Source organism: Anas acuta, chromosome 11, assembly GCF_963932015.1.
Source record: "Anas acuta chromosome 11, bAnaAcu1.1, whole genome shotgun sequence".
Classification (NCBI taxonomy): Eukaryota; Metazoa; Chordata; class Aves; order Anseriformes; family Anatidae; genus Anas; species Anas acuta.
The window spans coordinates 21,914,921-21,932,804 of NC_088989.1; the positions used below are offsets into that span (position 1 = coordinate 21,914,921).

Here is a 17,884-nt window from a genome sequence, read left to right on the forward strand (position 1 = left end):
AATTACAATTTCTTCAAAATACTGTCTTCACAGAACTCATTAATTTTTCACTGATTTTTTCCACCAGCCCTTCCCCAGACAAGAAGTAATTTCATCAAGAAGCTGCTTAAACAAAGCAGTGCCACCAAGTTCAAAGTTACAATTTTCTGCATTGCATCTGTCAATCCCTGATATCGTAATAAATCAAAAGAAATGCACAGAGGCATTGTAATTGAGCCTCAGAATGGATTGGGAGCTATTTTACTTATTTCCTAAACTCTGTGAATCATGATAGTTCAGTTAAAAAATGGAAACCAGATCTTGCAGGACAAAAGCTCACAGTATCTGAACAGATTTTTTTCATGAAATGAAATTTCTTCTTCATTCAGTGCAGAAAAGTCACAATATGTTGTTACATTACATGTCTCTCCTGTGAAATATTAGGCCTACATACTGCAGCATTCTCAGATTAGATATTCCAGGCTAAGGCTTTTGAGCTTTTCTGCACATAGCCACAGCACACAGAGTTCTCACCAGTTTCTCATTAAAGGTTTCACAAACAGGCAAGTGCCAGACAGCATGCAGTCTAGCTATTCCACAGCAGATTTAACGGTTCTATTGAAAAACAGTATCAGAGCACATTACGCTGGAAAACACCAATAAGCATGGAAAGTTTTCAATCAATAGATACAGAACTGGAGATAAAACATGGCAAACCTCTCCTCGTGAGATATTCCCATGATAGGAAACATAACATGAGCAAATATTCACACTGCACTCAAGAAATACACTGACTGCTAAATGTAAATAATCTCAACTGTACCAAAATCATTCTTTGTAGTATTAACTAGTGTTTTAACCAAGTGTTTTTAATGAAGGATAAAGAGGGGTGTTGTTGTGTTTTGTTTTGTTTGTTTTTTTCCTGTTATCAGGTTTTGTTTTGGTTGTTGGCTTTTTATGTGTATGTTTTCTTGCTTAGATGGGGGCATGCTATTCATCTCATAAGGTCAGTGTTTCCTTATCATGAGCCACCAACGAGTATTTGAACACGGAGACACCTTCTGACTTTGCATTAATGTTATCTCCTATGAGGACTGTTTACATCATCCTCAAAGGCAGGCAAAGCAGGGGCAGAACAGATCACCAAAAGGCAGATCATGTAGACTAAAATATCCTGACAATTATGCTTAGAAAGCTCAGACCCAATTTAGAGTTTCTGTCTCCCCTCTGGCCAGTGGCACCTGGTCAGCAGTAAGTTTGGATATTAACCAAATACTTAATAGCTCTGTAGGACTACTCCCCAGTACGTTCAGCCAAGAGCTCAAACATTTGTAATATTGATGAAAGCTTTAAGAGAGCCCTTCCCTTACAGCTATCCGCCCCAGATAATATATAGAGACAGCAGAAATTATCATATATTTAATATACTCAGTGGCTTCCAAACTGTCTAAAACTGTTCAGTACGATAAAGCTCCCAAAATATAAAGTGAAAGCAACAAAATAGAAAAACTAAGAGATGATGCAGAAGATATATTCTCCACTATAACTCATCTTCCTTACCTTACACTCTGAGACACCACCTAGGGAAGAAGATTCTCAGAAAAAAATCTGCTCCATAAATCAGAAGTCCTGGCAAAGAGTATATGTGTGTATGCATATATATATATATTTACAAGAAATCATTATGTACATACCCTTAACAGAAAAACAGCATTGTACACAAAAGCCAGGATATGCAGGTATATTTGAAATAGTGATTGAGAGCCAGAGATATTTCTGGCACATCTTTTTCATTTACATTGGTATTTAATTGTTTTTAAAAAATAATACTTTCTTTTCTTTTTTTTGTCATCTGTGCTGCTTAAAAAAAACAAACATCAACATGATGCAAACTATGTATGGAGAACCAAAAGCTCCTATGCAGTATGCTTCCTTTTTTCAATCTAAGCGGCACAGCATGTTTTCTTTTAATAAAGTAACAAAAAATAATGAACAAAATGTTGGTTCATATGGGAATTACTACAAGCCCTACATTGTTTTTATTAAAAAGGGCAACTTTTTTTTCTTTTTTGCTATTTTACCATTACAATGCAAATCAAATGGCTTGTTTTTTCCCCATTTTTTAACCATGAGAAAAAATCACAGCCAATTCTTCCTATTAGTCTTCAATTCTGAGAACTTTGAAAAACAAAAGATACATGACGTTAAAGGCAATATCATCTTCATCTAGTTTCCTTTGAGTGCCTCAAGCCCACATTTCTAAAGTAAATGCAGATTTTACTATAGTCTCCTACAGATGTTTTATATTTAATTGTCAATAAGCATTAATTTCACTACTTTTGTAGGTAATTACATAACAAGTACCTATGTAGTTGTGTACAAAGTTAGTTACAAAGTCTGTTTTGATCTTGCAAATTGGTGATGTCCCTCAACTCCCACTGATGCAAAATGAAAGACTCAGCATTTCACAGCAATAGCTTGTCATACCTGCCTGGCTTTTGTTTCTATTTCACACTAAAGAAATAGCACACGAAGAAAGAAATGGCTGCCAAATACACAAATACATGGAAAAACTGTCATGCAATCTAACACTGTCAGGTGCAGCAACAGCAATTAACACTCATGCAATCAGAAAATGGAAACTGCAGCAATGGAAGTATTTGCTCAAAATGCAGCATTAAAAAACTCAAGGAGCAAGCAGTTCTGACTGAATTACCAGGTTTGTCAATTACATTACTCTCGAGTATACCTAAGTGTCCTGGTTTCAGTTAGCACAGAATTAATTTTCTTCCTAGTAGCTGGTGGAATGCTGTGTTTTGGCTTAGGATGAGAAGAGTGCTGATAACACCCCGATGCTTTAATTGTTGCAGAGCAGTGCTTATACTAAGCCAAGGACATCTCAGCCTTTTGCTCTGTCCTGCCAACGGGCAGGCTGGGGGTGCAGTAAGAGCTGGGAGGGGACAGACCCAGGACAGGTGACCCAAACTAGCCAAAGGGGTATTCCATACCATCTGATGTCATGCTAAACAATATATAGGGGTGGCTAGCCGGGGGGAGGGGGCCGGACTGCTCGGGGTTAGGCTGGGCATCGGTCAGCGAGTGGTGAGCAATTGCATTGTGCATCACTTGTTTGTACATATTATTATTACTTTCCTATTATCACCATTGTATTATTATTGTTATTATTTTATTATTATTTTGTTATTATTATTTTCCTGTCTTATTAAACTGTCTTTATCTCAACTCACGGGCTTCACTTTCCATTTCTCTCCCCCGTCCCAGAGAGGGAGGGGGGAGGGTGAGCGAACGGCTGCGTGGTGTTTAGCTGCCGGCCGGGTTAAACCACGACACTAAGTAAAGAGTCAACAATACCTTTTCAATTCCCTTTCATAGGAGTTTCACAGTTTTAAAGTACGGCTAGTGTTCGTTAGAGGTACAACACTTCGCAATGCGCCAGCTTCTCTCTATTACAACATTAGAGACATTGCAACTGTTTTCAATCAAATTGAAAGCTAAATATTAATTAGAAATTGGCTTTAAATATAAGTAATATTCAAACTTCAACTCACACCTGCATTATTTTGTAACTTTTAATTAGGCCGCCTCCTCGCTGGAACACTAATTCCTAACATTTTAGCTCTAACACTTCCACTCAGATAAATCTTTCCTGCGCTCCTGCATGTGCCAAAAATACCTCCCTAGAGTTTCTGAAATGCTTAAGGGAAGATAGTATTTTAAGACTTCCTTTAGTTGTGTCAAATACTAAGGACCTGAAGATAGATCACAGCACAGCATTAAAAAAAAAAAAAAAAAAAAAAAGGCTTCTTCAGCCATGCAATGTCAGAACGATCAGAGATTATTTTCATTGGTTTGCCAGAGAACACGCTGTATCTTTATAAAAGCTATAGGGCTATACATATCCGCCAGTTCTTGGCAATGGAAGCCCCTAGAGTCTGCACAGCAAGTTATCTCCCAGCTAAGATTATACACCACTGTCCAAGTTTATTCCAATTTAATAGTGAATCAAAAGAAGCAAGAATTTTTGGCCTCATCCTTTAACATATTAAGTACTGAAATTAACAAAGCATTGTTAAAAGAAAAGTTTTGAATATAAAAGGCAAAAATGCTTGATTTAGTTTATCAAAGTATGCGGGTGCGAGACCCTCCGATTTACGGCCCAGGGAAGGAAGTGATCGACTCAATATGAGTGGTAATACAAGCTTCAACTTTATTGTGCAGATATCCATATATTTATTCACACAGCTATAATTATGCATACTGGTCACTATCCTATTGGCTAAGCCTAAAAGTGTTGCAAAAAATAGTTTCTCCTACTTGCAGTTACAGCGCATAAGCTATTCCCTCGTCTTCCCAGGCCTCAGATCCATCTGTTTATCTCTCTCTCAAGGACAGACTGCTCCTTGCATATTTTCACAAGAATGCTTCTCATCCGGCCTACTCCATGGCTATAAACTCTGCATTTTCTTTGCCTTGCTTGTACAATTCCGCTAGAGACCCGTGCCCTTGCTCTTTGAGCCATTCTTCAACAATTCCCCCTTTTTCTTTTTGTACAAGCAAGGCCCCATTCATCATCTTTGTTACCCCTTTCACAATACAATGATAAGCTATCTTGACAACAATGATTATCAGCAGTACAATAAGCAGCAATCTCAAACCTTCCTTAATAAGGGATACAAGCCAAGGGGAAAGGTCACCAAACAGGGATTTCAACCAGGTATCAAACAGGTTAACATTCACTTGTATTCTATTCACATGTTCTTTTAGCCAATCCAGCCTTTTATGGATTGACTCACTATGATCTGACAAATTAAAACAGCACATTCCTTCAAAGTCCTTGCAACCAAGTCCTTGGGCCAGCAGCAAAAAATCAATGGCTGCCCGATTCTGCAACACTGAGTGTCATAGACTGTCCATATCATCCATCATTTGAGAGAGGATGTCGGTAGTTGCGTTGAACTGTTTCACTGTCCAGCATGCCAACTTTTCTACTGTGTCAGCGTCCGCACAGCTGCCACCCCTGGTGTGAAGAAGGAGGCAAATATTTGCGTGGTTGCTGACCATAATTCAACATCATCTTTACAGTCAGGTGTTAAACCGTGAGTGTCTCTTTTCACTTTACTGGACATCGTCTTGGAGATATTCAGCCAGTCCTGGTGGCGAGGTGCAAATAATCCCAATTGACCAAGGTAGCAGGGACCTCTGTACGCATCTGCCAGTATCCCCTGCCATGCTCGGTCTCCACAAATTGTCATCCATTCCGTGAAGGCCCAGACAATGGCCGATAGTTCCAGTGTTTTCAGAGTATCTCCCAATGTGGCTGGTTGTAGTTGTTGTGATCTGGCAGCATCTGACTGTAGATGGGCTGCATCGCAGGCAGGGCAGGTGTTGGGGTCGTGGGCAGCACCATCTCGTGGTGGGCCGGTAGAGTGGGGTTGGAGTATTGCACGGGCTGCCCTCATGCTCTCTAGGCATATCTCTGGCCCTAACTGTACCTGCATATCCACCGATGCAAATCTCCCAATCCCCATTAATTGCTCAGTAGTTACGTATTCTAAAGGATCTCCCAATGGTTGGGGTGTGTGAGCACTGATATCATATATGCGTTGCCAATGAGCCTGCAATAGCAACTGACCAGATTGTGTCATAATCATTCTTACAATAGTTTTGATGTCCTCAGGACATAAAATACTGCTGCCCCAAATATAATTAAGCAACTTCTTGGTCGGCACACTATGCAACCTACTCTCATTTACTGTGGCTCTCATCTGGGATAGTAGTTTTCAATCAAGTGGGGTGTGAGCTCCCTGCAGATCCGCAGACCCTTGTCCATAGGTTACTAGGAAAGCCTGATCAGCGAGCGGGCTCAGCAATTCGGAGTCCTGAGCATCTGCCACCTCTCTGGCTATCACCTGCCAATTAACCCTTTCTATCCCCTGTGGGGAGGGCTTTGGCAGTGGCTTACTGGAAGCCTTAAGGCTCCCTGGGTGTATCCTCTTTCGGTTTTAAAATGAGTCGCCCCACCACCTCCTCCTTGCTGTCGGAGACCCTGTTTTCTGCTCTTGAGACTTTTATCTCAGTTTCGACAGTGGTTGGAGGGGGTGGCGCCGTAGGCCATGTCTCCTGATCTGCGTCTGGGCTTTTACTAGGAGAGGGGGGTAGTGACGCCCCAGGGGGCCCCGGCAACGGTGCCTTGGCTTAACAGTTATTGGTCTCCCAGACAATAGGCAAGCATAGGCAAGTAATCGCCCCCCCACTGAGAACAGCCCCTCTGATCCTCAGGGCTGACCTAATTGCTGGGTAACCACAGCTGCAACTTGCTGTTCTAACTTTTATCTTTCTAAACTATTAATAGTTTCCCGCTACGGTTTCATTAATTTTTTAACTATTTTATCATCATCTATAGCTAAATCCCACAAGCAGTCCCCATAAGTTCTCCATTCTTCCACATCAAAGTATGACTCAGGATTATAAAAAAAGCCCTTTGCTACCCCAAAGGCTATAAGCCCTGGAATATGCTTAACTCCTTCTACCCCTCGCTTTTCTAAAAAGCGTTGCAATAAGTTGAGGGCTACCTCCTTATCCATAGTGCTGGCCTTTTTGCCGTGTCTGTCCGCGCCACGTCTGTCCCTGATTTGTGCAGCTCCGTGTCTGATCACGCTGGTAGCCCTCCGGACCATGCAGACCCCTTTTGGTCGGTCTAGGCAATCTTCTGCCCTCCGATTTGTTGCTAATCGGTGCTTGTCCTCACCGCGCTTCTCGGTTCCATGTTGTCCCTGTTCGGGCGCCACTGCAGGTGCGAGACCCTCCGATTTACGGCGCAGGGAAGCAAGTGATCGACTCAATATGAGTTGTAATACAAGCTTCAACTTTATTGTGCAGATATCCATATATTTATTCACACAGCTATAATTATGCATACTGGTCACTATCCTATTGGCTAAGCCTAAAAGTGTTGCAAAAAATAGTTTCTCCTACTTGCAGTTACAGCGCATAAGCTATTCCCTCGTCTTCCCAGGCCTCAGATCCACCTGTTTATCTCTCTCAAGGACAGACTGCTCCTTGCATATTTTCACAAGAATGCTTCTCATCCGGCCTACTCCATGGCTATAAACTCTGCATTTTCTTTGCCTTGCTTGTACAATTCCGCTAGAGACCCGTGCCCTTGCTCTTTGAGCCATTCTTCAACAAAAGTACAGTCCTGACTTCAGCATCAAGGATTTGTTGTCCGCTCTCTCTTCAGCTTCTACTGTCAAGCTCCTATTTTTGTTGGAAAAAAAAAAATATATATATATATTTTTTTAAGAAAAACATACTTTCCAGACCACTGGAAGCATCTTTACTGTTTGAGTCTTCTCAGCTTTTCTGCACCATAATGGCATTCTTGGGATATACAGGTACTTCAAAAGGTTAGGCAAGCATTTGTCTTTCAGAGAAAGAGTTCTTAACATTTCAGCGTGCAGGTGTCTTCTGAGCTAGATCCTGTATCCTATCTTATATTCACTGTGCCTTCCAAAGGCTCCTGCAAGTGCTTGTCACTTCCCTCACGTCTAGTACACACTACCTCACCTCTACTCATACTTCCTTCTCCCTAACAAATCTCATTTATCAATGCAAGACTGCATTTACAAACTCAGGTCTTTTATGCGGGATTATTCTAAGGCACCTGGTTATCCAGACAAACGGTATTTTTAGTTTAGTGTCTACTAATAAACATAAATGTTAGGTGTCTTTAAAAAGAAAAAAAAAACTAAAATGGTCTCTTTTGTGGAGAAAAAAAAAAAAAAAAACATAAAAGCAGACATCATTTTTGAGTATCCTAAAAATCAGGCCTATTGACCAGCACAATTTTTCTTTACTTTTGCCAAAGTCTACCCAGTTTGAGTGAGTATTTAACAGCATACATAAATATTATCTTTGTTTTAGATTTTATTATCTATTTCAATTGAGAAGTTAGAGCTTAAAAATAAGAACAATCTGAGACAGCATGAAAGTTTTAGAACAAAAACTAGAAGACCATTTTTTTTCTATTATTTCTAAATAAAGAATGGCAAGAAATCCACCTTTTCTTTTCCCTTCCTTTTAACCAATACATTAGCAGTTACACTTATTAAGGACAAAAGACTAATTTTTAAAGCTTCTTTAGCAGAGCACCTGTAACTTGAAGAAGGACACGAGAAATGTAGATAAAGCTGTGTTTTTTTAAAGCAATACATTTTTCATTATTAATATAGGTAAAGAATCAATTTGAGAGTTATTTCAGCTCAAATTTGCATTTTTATAATTGTATTTTAAAAAGTAAAGAAAATAGTAGGGTAAGGGAAAAAAAGTTTTAAGTCAGAAATAATTTATTTATAGCTTGAACAGCCAAGCTTTTTCTCAGCTGAAGTCTCATTTGCCTTGGAGCATCCAAAGTGCAGCAAGTAGTTCAATTCACGTTGCAACTTCATATTGCTAACTTATTATCTAGTCCACATTACTGCTTTGTTTGTGAGCAAGGAAATTTGAAATGTTTGGGATATTTTTTGCTTTGTCAAGGGTTCAATCAAATGTGATGGAGGTAAGGGTATAATTTAAAAGTCAACTCTTCAAATTGTAGGCATGCTAATGACACCAAGTTGTGATTCTGTCAGAACTCTTTAATATTTTTTTTTGTATAGTCTTGTGCATTCATTTTTCTCATTCACATACTCTGGACTACTGGAGCCCACCAGGAGCATAAACAACACCTACTTACAAAGACAAGAATTATTGCAGATATGTGCAACATTAGCTTATGCAAGCTTATGTCATTATGCAAGAAGGGAAGATGGGCTAAGGATCATTACAAAGGTTTTGGAAGGAAGAACCAGTGTGGAGAGCTGCTGTGATGCTCTAGACCTTGCTCCAGTAGCTTGTAGAATTAAGGTGATGAAAAGTCTGTGTTTGGTCTTCAAAAGTGGTACAAATAACAGTTTCATTAAAGTTACACTTTAAAAAAAAAAAAAAAAACTTAACATTTTTAATAAATGTGTTTATATTAAAGATCTTGCTTCAAGCCAAAAGCTTTTGTAAACGCTAAGACATAAAGCTTCGCCTCTTATCTATCTTTCCCTTTGCTCAACATGAGAGCAGACAAGGTTATAAGCAATTAATAACAAAAGACACAGAATGAACCGCTAGAACAATGTCATGATATTAAATATTGCCTTACAAATTCCTTACAAAAGCAACAGGAAGAGTCACTTGGGATGGATCAGGAATATTAATAATGCCAAAATACACATTTAAGAAAAAGCGAAGTAACTAAGGCTACAATGGTAGAATACCCCAAAAACTTGTTAAGCATGGTCATGCAACAGCCAACATCTATATGTCACTCATACAAATACTCTTTGAAACATAAGGTGATTTATCTGTTAACATATGATGCATATATTAAACACATTAAAGGCAGCAATTAATTTATTTTAGGAATAAAACCTAAAGAGGTAAAAATAATTTAAAAGAAAATTGACTGAATTTATAATTAGACTTCCAGGGTTGTCTACTTTCATATTAGATATGTTTATTCATATTCTGTCATTTACGGTAATGTAATAATTTTCATTTTAAGATGTCTTTCAAACTCACATCTTAGAAACAAGTACGTCTACACAATGGATTCTTTTCCACTAAATACACTAAGGCTACCCACCTGAATGTTACTAAACACAGGCTCACATGTTTACAGAATAAAGCTACAATTTTCTTCTTTTGCTACAAAATTTCCTTTTTAAGAAGAAAAACAAATGAACAGCCATAGGATCAGCTAACAAGGCTACCTGCATAACTTCTGACATTTTCAATAAAACTGAATTAGATACAACTCAATTCTTACATATTGGGAGATAGAATCACAGACTTGTCTAGGTTGGAAGAGACCTTCAAGATCACCGAGTCCAACCTCTGACCTAACACTAACCAGTCCTCTACTAAACCATATCACTAAGTTCAACATCTAAACAGCTTTTAAAGACCTCCAGGGATGGTGACTCCACCACCTCCCTGGGCAGCCCATTCCAATGCCTAACAACCCTCTCAGTAAAGAAGTTCTTCCTAATATCCAACCTAAACCTCCCCTGATGCAACTTAAGCCCATTCCCCCTCGTCCTGTCACCAGGCACATGGGAGAACAGACCAACCCCCACCTCACTACAGCCTCCTTTAATGTACTTACATGTATAAAAAGCGATAAGGTCGCCCCTGAGCCTCCTCTTCTCCAGGCTGAACAAACTCAGCTCCCTCAGCCACTCCTCGTAGGACTTGTTCTCCAGACCCCTCACCAGCTTCATCGCCCTTCTCTGGACTCGCTCGAGCACCTCCATGTCCTTCTTGTAGCGAGGGGCCCAAAACTGAACACAGTACTCGAGGTGCGGCCTCACCAGAGCCAAGTACAAGGGGACAATCACCTCCCTAGCAATGCTGGCCACACTGCTTCTTACGCAAGCCAGGATGCTGTTGGCCTTCTTGGCCACCTGAGCACACTGCTGGCTCATAGTCAGCCAACTTATCCACTAGTACTCCCAGGTCCTTCTCCGCCAGGCAGCTCTCCAACCACTCATCTCCCAGTCTGTAGCTCTGCTTGGGGTTATTGCGCCCCAGGTGCAGGACCCGGCACTTGGCCTTGTTGAACCTCATGCAGTTGACCTCAGCCCATCGGTGCAGCCTATCCAGATCTTCCTGCAGAGCCTTCCTACCCTCCAGCAGATCGACACACGCACCTAACTTGGTGTCATCTGCGAACTTACTGAGGGTGCACTCAATCCCGTCATCCAGATCATCGATGAAGATACTAAAGAGGACTGGCTCCAGTACTGAGCCCTGGGGAACACCACTAGTGAACGGCCTCCAACTGGATTTGACTCCATTCACCACAAATCTTTGGGCCTGGCTGTCCAGACAGTTTTTAACCCAACAAAGTGTACGCTAGTCCAAGCCATGAGCAGCCAGTTTCTTGAGGAGAATGCTGTGGGGAACGGTGTCAAAAGCCTTGCTGAAGTCAAGGTAGACCACATCCACAGCCTTTCCCACATCCACCCAGCGCGTCAATTTGTCATAGGAGATCAGGTTCGTCAAGCAGGACCTGCCTTTCATAAACCCATGCTGACTGGGCCTGATCGCCTGCTTGCCCTGCAGGTGCTGTGTTATGACACTCAAGATAATCTGCTCCATGAGCTTCCCTGGTACTGAGGTCAAACTGACAGGCCTGTAGTTCCCCGGGTCTGCCCTCCAGCCCTTCTTGTAGATGGGCGTCACGTTTGCTAGCCGCCAGTCAACTGGGACCACCCCTGATAGCCAGGACTGTCGATAAATGATGGAAAGTGGCTTGGCCAGCTCCTCTGCCATTTCTCTCAGTACATTCAGGTGGATCCCATCTGGCCCCATCGACTTAGAATCATAGAATCATAGAATATCCTGAGTTGGAAGGGACCCTTAAGGATCATCAAGTCCAACTCTTGACACCGCACAGGTCTACCCAAGTTCAGACCATGTGACTAAGTGCACAGTCCAATCTCTTCTTAAATTCAGTCAGGCTCGGTGCAGTGACCACTTCCCTGGGGAGCCTGTTCCAGTGTGCAACCACTCTCTCTGTGAAGAACCCCTTCCTGATATCCAGCCTAAACTTCCCCTGCCTCAGCTTAACTCCGTTCCCGCGGGTCCTGTCGCTGGTGTTAATGGAGAAAAGGTCTCCTGCCTCTCGACACCCCCTTACGAGGAAGTTGTAGACTGCGATGAGGTCTCCCCTCAGCCTCCTCTTCTCCAGGCTGAACAGGCCCAGTGCCCTCAGCCGTTCCTCGTACGTCTTCCCCTCCAGGCCTTTCACCATCTTCGTAGCCCTCCTCTGGACACTCTCCAACAGTTTCATGTCCTTTTTATACTGTGGTGCCCAGAACTGCACACAGTACTCGAGGTGAGGCCGCACCAGCGCAGAGTAGAGCAGGACAATCACCTCCCTCGACCTACTAGCGATGCCGTGCTTGATGCACCCCAGGATACAGTTGGCCCTCCTGGCTGCCAGGGCACACTGCCGGCTCATATTCAACTTGTTGTCTACCACGACCCCCAGATCCCTCTCTTCTAGGCTGCTCTCCAGCGTCTCATCGCCCAGTCTGTACGTGCAGCCAGGGTTTCCCCGTCCCAGGTGCAGGACCCGGCACTTGCTCTTATTGAACTTCATGCGGTTGGCGATCGCCCAGCTCTCCAACCTATCCAGGTCCCTCTGCAAGGCCTTTCCACCCTCATTCAAGTCCACAACTCCTCCAAGTTTGGTGTCATCAGCAAACTTGCTCAAAATGCCTTCTATTCCTACATCCAGATCGTTTATAAAAATATTGAAAAGTACCGGCCCTAAAATGGAGCCTTGAGGGACCCCACTGGTGACCGCCCGCCAGCCTGACGCAGCCCCATTCACCATAACCCTTTGGGCCCTGCCCGTTAGCCAATTGCTCACCCATCGTATGATGTTTTTATTTAGCTGTATGGTGGACATTTTGTCCAGTAGGATCCTATGGGAAACCGAGTACATCCAAGTGCTGTAGCAGGTCACCAACCAGTTCTTCATGGATAGTGAGGGCCACATTCTGCTCCCCATCCCCTTCCACCAGCTCAGGGTGATGGGTGTCCAGAGAACAACTGGTATTGCCGCTAAAGACTGAGACAAAGAAGGCATTAAGCACCTCCGCCTTTTCCTCATCTCTTGTAACTAAGTTCCCCCACACATCCAGTAAAGGATGGAGATTCTCCTTAGTCCTCCAGTTTGTGTTGATGTATTTGTAAAAACATTTTTTGCTGTCTTTAATGGCAGTAGCCAGATTGAGCTCCAGATGAGCTTTGGCCTTCCTAATTTTGTCCCTGCACTGCCTCGCAACATCCTTATAGTCCTCCCGAGTGGCTCGCCCTCTTTTCCAAAGATTATAAACCCTCTTTTTCCTGCTAAACTCAAGCCACAATTCTCTGTTCAGCCAGGCCGGTCTTCTTCCGCACCGGCTCGTCTTTGGGCACGTGGGGACAGACCACTCCTGCACCATTAAGATTTCCTTCTTGAAGAGTGCCTGGTCTTCCTGGACTCCTCTGCCCTTCAGAACCGCCTCCCAGGGGACTCTGCCAACCAGTGTCCTGAACAGTTCAAAGTCAGCCCTCAGGAAGTCTAATATAGCGGTTTTACTCGTCCCCTTCCTGACTTCTCCAAGAATGGAGAACTCTACCATTTCATGGTCACTCTGCCCATGACAGTTTCCAACCACCACATCTCCCACCAGTCCTTCTCTGTTTTTGAACAGAAGGTCTAGCAGCGCACCTCCCCTGGTAGGCTCACTAACCAGCTGCATCAGGAAGCTATCTTCCACGCTCTGCAGAAACCTCCTAGACTGCTTTCTCTGGGCTGTGTTGTGCTTCCAGGATATGTCTGGGAAGTTGAAGCCCCCCATGAAAGAGGACCATGAATACCCAGACCTTCTTAAAAAGAAAAAGGCAACCTCAGGGTTTCCTTCCCACAGGGAAGTGGCACCGTGATACATCAGCTTTAGCACACAATGCTAATCATGCACTCAGCATTTTACAATTCTTGGATTCAAAAGTAGTAACATATATACACAATTCAATTATAAATTAAAAAGCATACATTCGCACATTCAGTTTGCTTTGAAGTTAACAGAATTCAAAAACATGCTGAACTTGTCGCCTCTGTTCTCCTCACTAGGATATGAGGTTCACACATTTGAGAATCATGCCCAAAAAAAGTACTGGTTGTGCCTCAGCCACATCAGATCCAAGTCCTCCAAGGACTGTAGGCTCTGCAAGTGATAGAGGTGATTTAGTAGGTTACCCCTCATTCAGCATAAAATCAGCACCCTGGAACTGTTAGAAGGCATTCCACTTCTGCAGTTTTCTTTATTTTTTCCGAGAAAAGGCCAAAAGGAGTTCACCAACCACTTCCGGTTATCAACAACTTCAGAGCATGACTCTATCTTCCACCTTTGCACTGACACTGAACCCATCTCAGTTGAGCATAACCATGCCAATTGACAAGTGCGAGTCAGAAGTCATTCCAAGCTTTTGATGTGAACATTTCACATTCATAACAGATGCCATTGTAACTGTTTTTCTTAAGGAAAAACAAATTGTCTAAGAAGATTTTAAATGAGGCCTGCGAAAAAGATATATAAATGAAAGCCAAGGTACACCGTGACTGCAAATACTTAGCCACTAAAAATCAGCATGCTTTACAAAGCAGAGCCTTCCTTCCAGAGAAGCACTTTTTTTGCAAGAAGTAGTTTCTTGCACTACTACTTGGCACTGGTCAACAAAAGGACATGGTAAAGCAAATTGTTCTTATTTGCCCACTAATCTGAGTTGTTTAAAGAATAGAAGAACTCTATTTCAACAGCAACATTTTGAGGAAAAGAATGCATTAAAAAAAAATGTTTAAGGAAAAGTTCACATTGTCACAGAAATAATACAAACTATAACATTTTATAAACAAATGAAGGATTCAGCCATTGCACATACAGATGTAATGAAATATTCTTCCTAGCAGCTTACCTGTAAATTAATTTTACTGATCATGAGAAGTGCTTAGTTAACGATAGTGAAAACTGCAGCAGCAGCAGCACAACCTCCAACAGGACTCAACCCCATTTGACAAGCAGGAATTTGTTTCTGGAAATTAGAGTACTGTAGTCTCCAAGTTCATTTAATTTGCTATTTTTGTGATGAAACAAGCCAAACAGATGCCAAAGAGTGTAGCTGTGAGTCCAGACACAATAAACCTACATTATAAATTCACAGAATCATCTAGGTTGGAAGAGACCTCAAGATCACCGAGTCCAACCTCTGACCTAACACTAACCAGTCCTCCACTAAACCATATCGCTAAGCTCTACAACTAAACGTCTTTTAAAGACCTCCAGGGATGGTGACTCCACCACCTCCCTGGGCAGCCCATTCCAATGCCTAACAACCCTCTCAGTAAAGAAGTTCTTCCTAATATCCAACCTAAACCTCCCCTGATGCAACTTAAGCCCATTCCCCCTCGTCCTGTCACCAGGCACATGGGAGAACAGACCAACCCCCACCTCACTACAGCCTCCTTTAATGTACTTACATGTATAAAAAGCGATAAGGTCGCCCCTGAGCCTCCTCTTCTCCAGGCTGAACAAACTCAGCTCCCTCAGCCACTCCTCGTAGGACTTGTTCTCCAGACCCCTCACCAGCTTCATCGCCCTTCTCTGGACTCGCTCGAGCACCTCCATGTCCTTCTTGTAGCGAGGGGCCCAAAACTGAACACAGTACTCGAGGTGCGGCCTCACCAGAGCCAAGTACAAGGGGACAATCACCTCCCTAGCAATGCTGGCCACACTGCTTCTTACGCAAGCCAGGATGCTGTTGGCCTTCTTGGCCACCTGAGCACACTGCTGGCTCATAGTCAGCCAACTTATCCACTAGTACTCCCAGGTCCTTCTCCGCCAGGCAGCTCTCCAACCACTCATCTCCCAGTCTGTAGCTCTGCTTGGGGTTATTGCGCCCCAGGTGCAGGACCCAGCACTTGGCCTTGTTGAACCTCATGCAGTTGACCTCAGCCCCTGAGCCTCCTCTTCTCAAGGCAAAACAAACCCAGCTCCCTCAGCCACTCCTTGTAAGACTTGTTCTCCAGGCCCCTCACCAGCTTTGTTGCCCATCTCTGGACTCGCTTGAGCACCTCCATGTCCTTTTTGTAGCGAGGGGCCCAAAACTGAACACGGTACTCGAGGTGCAGCCTCACCAGAGCCAGATGGGCACTCCTTGAGAAGGAAATATTAAAGGCTCAGGAGCAGTCCGTCCCCACATGCCCAAAGACCAGCCTGGCTGAACAGATAGTTGTGGCTAGAGCTTAAGAAGAAAAAAAAAAAAGAGGGTTTATGATCTTTGGAATAGAGGGCAGGCCACTCAGAAGCACTATAAGGATGTTGTAAGAATGTGTAGGGACAAAATTAGAAAGGCCAAAGCTCATCTGGAACTCAATCTGGCTACTGCTGTTAAAGATAACAGAAAGTGTTTTTATAACATGAGGAGGAGGACTAAGGAGAATCTCCATCCTTGGAATGAAATCACCGGAGTGTTCTCTCACCCTCTCAAAGTTGGTAGAATTATATGGCCAATAAGGCAGCATTCACTCCAAGCAGCCTGAACTATTTACTTGGTAGGAGATTGTCCCACATTTTACCAATCATCTGTGTAATGTGTGATCTGTTGAACTAAATTTAGGAACAGCAGAAACTCTTATTCTTATACTTCTTTCACATTAGAAATACATTGCACGTTACACCCAGCTAGGCAGTCATTAGTCCAAGTTTGTATACATTGCTTTCTCCAGTGACTTCCTCCCTCAAGCCCATGGCTATCCCAGTAACTACAGCGTATCATTTTCATGTGTACCTGCATCCTTTATCTTTCTCTGAAGTTTCCACTCCCAGCATTTCTCAAACAATTTGCGATTTTTTAAGTGATTTAATTCTAGATGTTTCTCATACTTTTCCCTACCAAAGTCATTTATATCCCATTTATGTAGAATTTAGCTGCTAAATGCTACTTCTGCACTGTGACTTCATAAAGATAGGATAATGCATGCTAACACATGACATGCAGGGAGAAGCTCAAAAAATGTTTATTTAAAGTGGGATTTTACTTGAAATCCTTTGCTCTTTAAAGAAGCCACACGTTAACTTGTCTGAAGCTTTATATCCACTGAAGGCCAGTCTGTAAAAATGAGTTTCTAAGCTAATTTCATGATAATCTAGAAAGCTGACGTCCCTTTTTAAAAACCTGATCCTAAAACTTCTCAGAAAAACCTAAGCCTTGTTGAACATCCAAATTATCAAAGTTTCCCTCACATCCAAACCCAACTTGACATTCTGAGGAATACCTCAAATTCTTAGATGCATTGCAGCTGCAATTCTCAAAAAATAAATCCTGACACCACAGATCTCTCATTATGCCTATTGTAAATTAAAGAGATCATAGTGGTATTCAGCTTTCTGAACATGTAAACTGTCCATCTCAAAGCCTACACTTCTACTATCATGAAGGAATTCCAGGTTCCTGTGGACAAAAATGGTACGGCAGTAATGGAACATTATCTAGAGAAGTGCTAGGACACCTTTGCTATGGTTCTCTTCTTGGCCAGAGCTCAGCACCCAACAGACTGGAAGGAGAGGAGGATGGTCTTCCTGATGGTTACAGCTACTCCTAAAAAAAAGGTGGCTATTTAAGACATTCCAAATCAGAACATTCTAAAACTGCTATCACTAAACAAATCACAACAATTCCCTGAGATTAACAGCTACAAAAGCAACATCAAAACTTAAATACTATGCTACCAGCATTAATTCATGAAAGACATTTACATTTTCCTTTACAAATGAGTACTGGATATCTATGCTCATAAGCTTTCTTGGCCTGCACAAATAATCCACAACCATACACCAAGCAAATAAGATAATCCACTTACCGACTTTTTTTTTTGGCAGAGGGGAAGATATATCAGATCTTGCACATGAGAAGTGACGAACCATCCTAAATGTCTATTTCAAAATGATTTTTTTTTTAAAATACAAAAATCATTACACAAAAAAAAAAAAAAACACCAATTAAAAATCAAATGTTCTGGAAAAAGATTTAATTGATGCTTCTGCTGGTCCGCATTTGCATTTTTTCTCAGTTTCACACAGAAGAAAAAGCACAATTCAGTTCATTTAGAGAATTCCTTATGTTTACAGCTTGTTTTTCCATTTCTGAGCTTTTCCTTGATCAACTATGATCCTTAAGTAGAAGATATAACCTCCTTTTGTTTTAAAGTAATTCTTGCCCTTTTTCCTGGACTTCATAGGAA

At 42.2% G+C, this 17,884-nt stretch overlaps 1 protein-coding gene across 18 annotated transcripts in view; it reads right to left on the reverse strand.

Moving 5' to 3' along the window:
* Nucleotides 1-17,884, reverse strand: part of ERC2 (ELKS/RAB6-interacting/CAST family member 2) — a 556,650-nt gene that overhangs the window by 535,049 nt on the left and 3,717 nt on the right. For 2 of the 18 annotated variants that reach the window (XR_011100124.1, XR_011100125.1), the window contains exon 2: nt 17,153-17,241. The exons of the other annotated variants lie outside the window; for them this stretch is intronic. The gene's annotated coding sequence lies outside the window, so the exon portion shown is untranslated. The remainder of the gene's footprint in view (nt 1-17,152; nt 17,242-17,884) is intronic. 18 annotated transcript variants of the gene reach the window in all.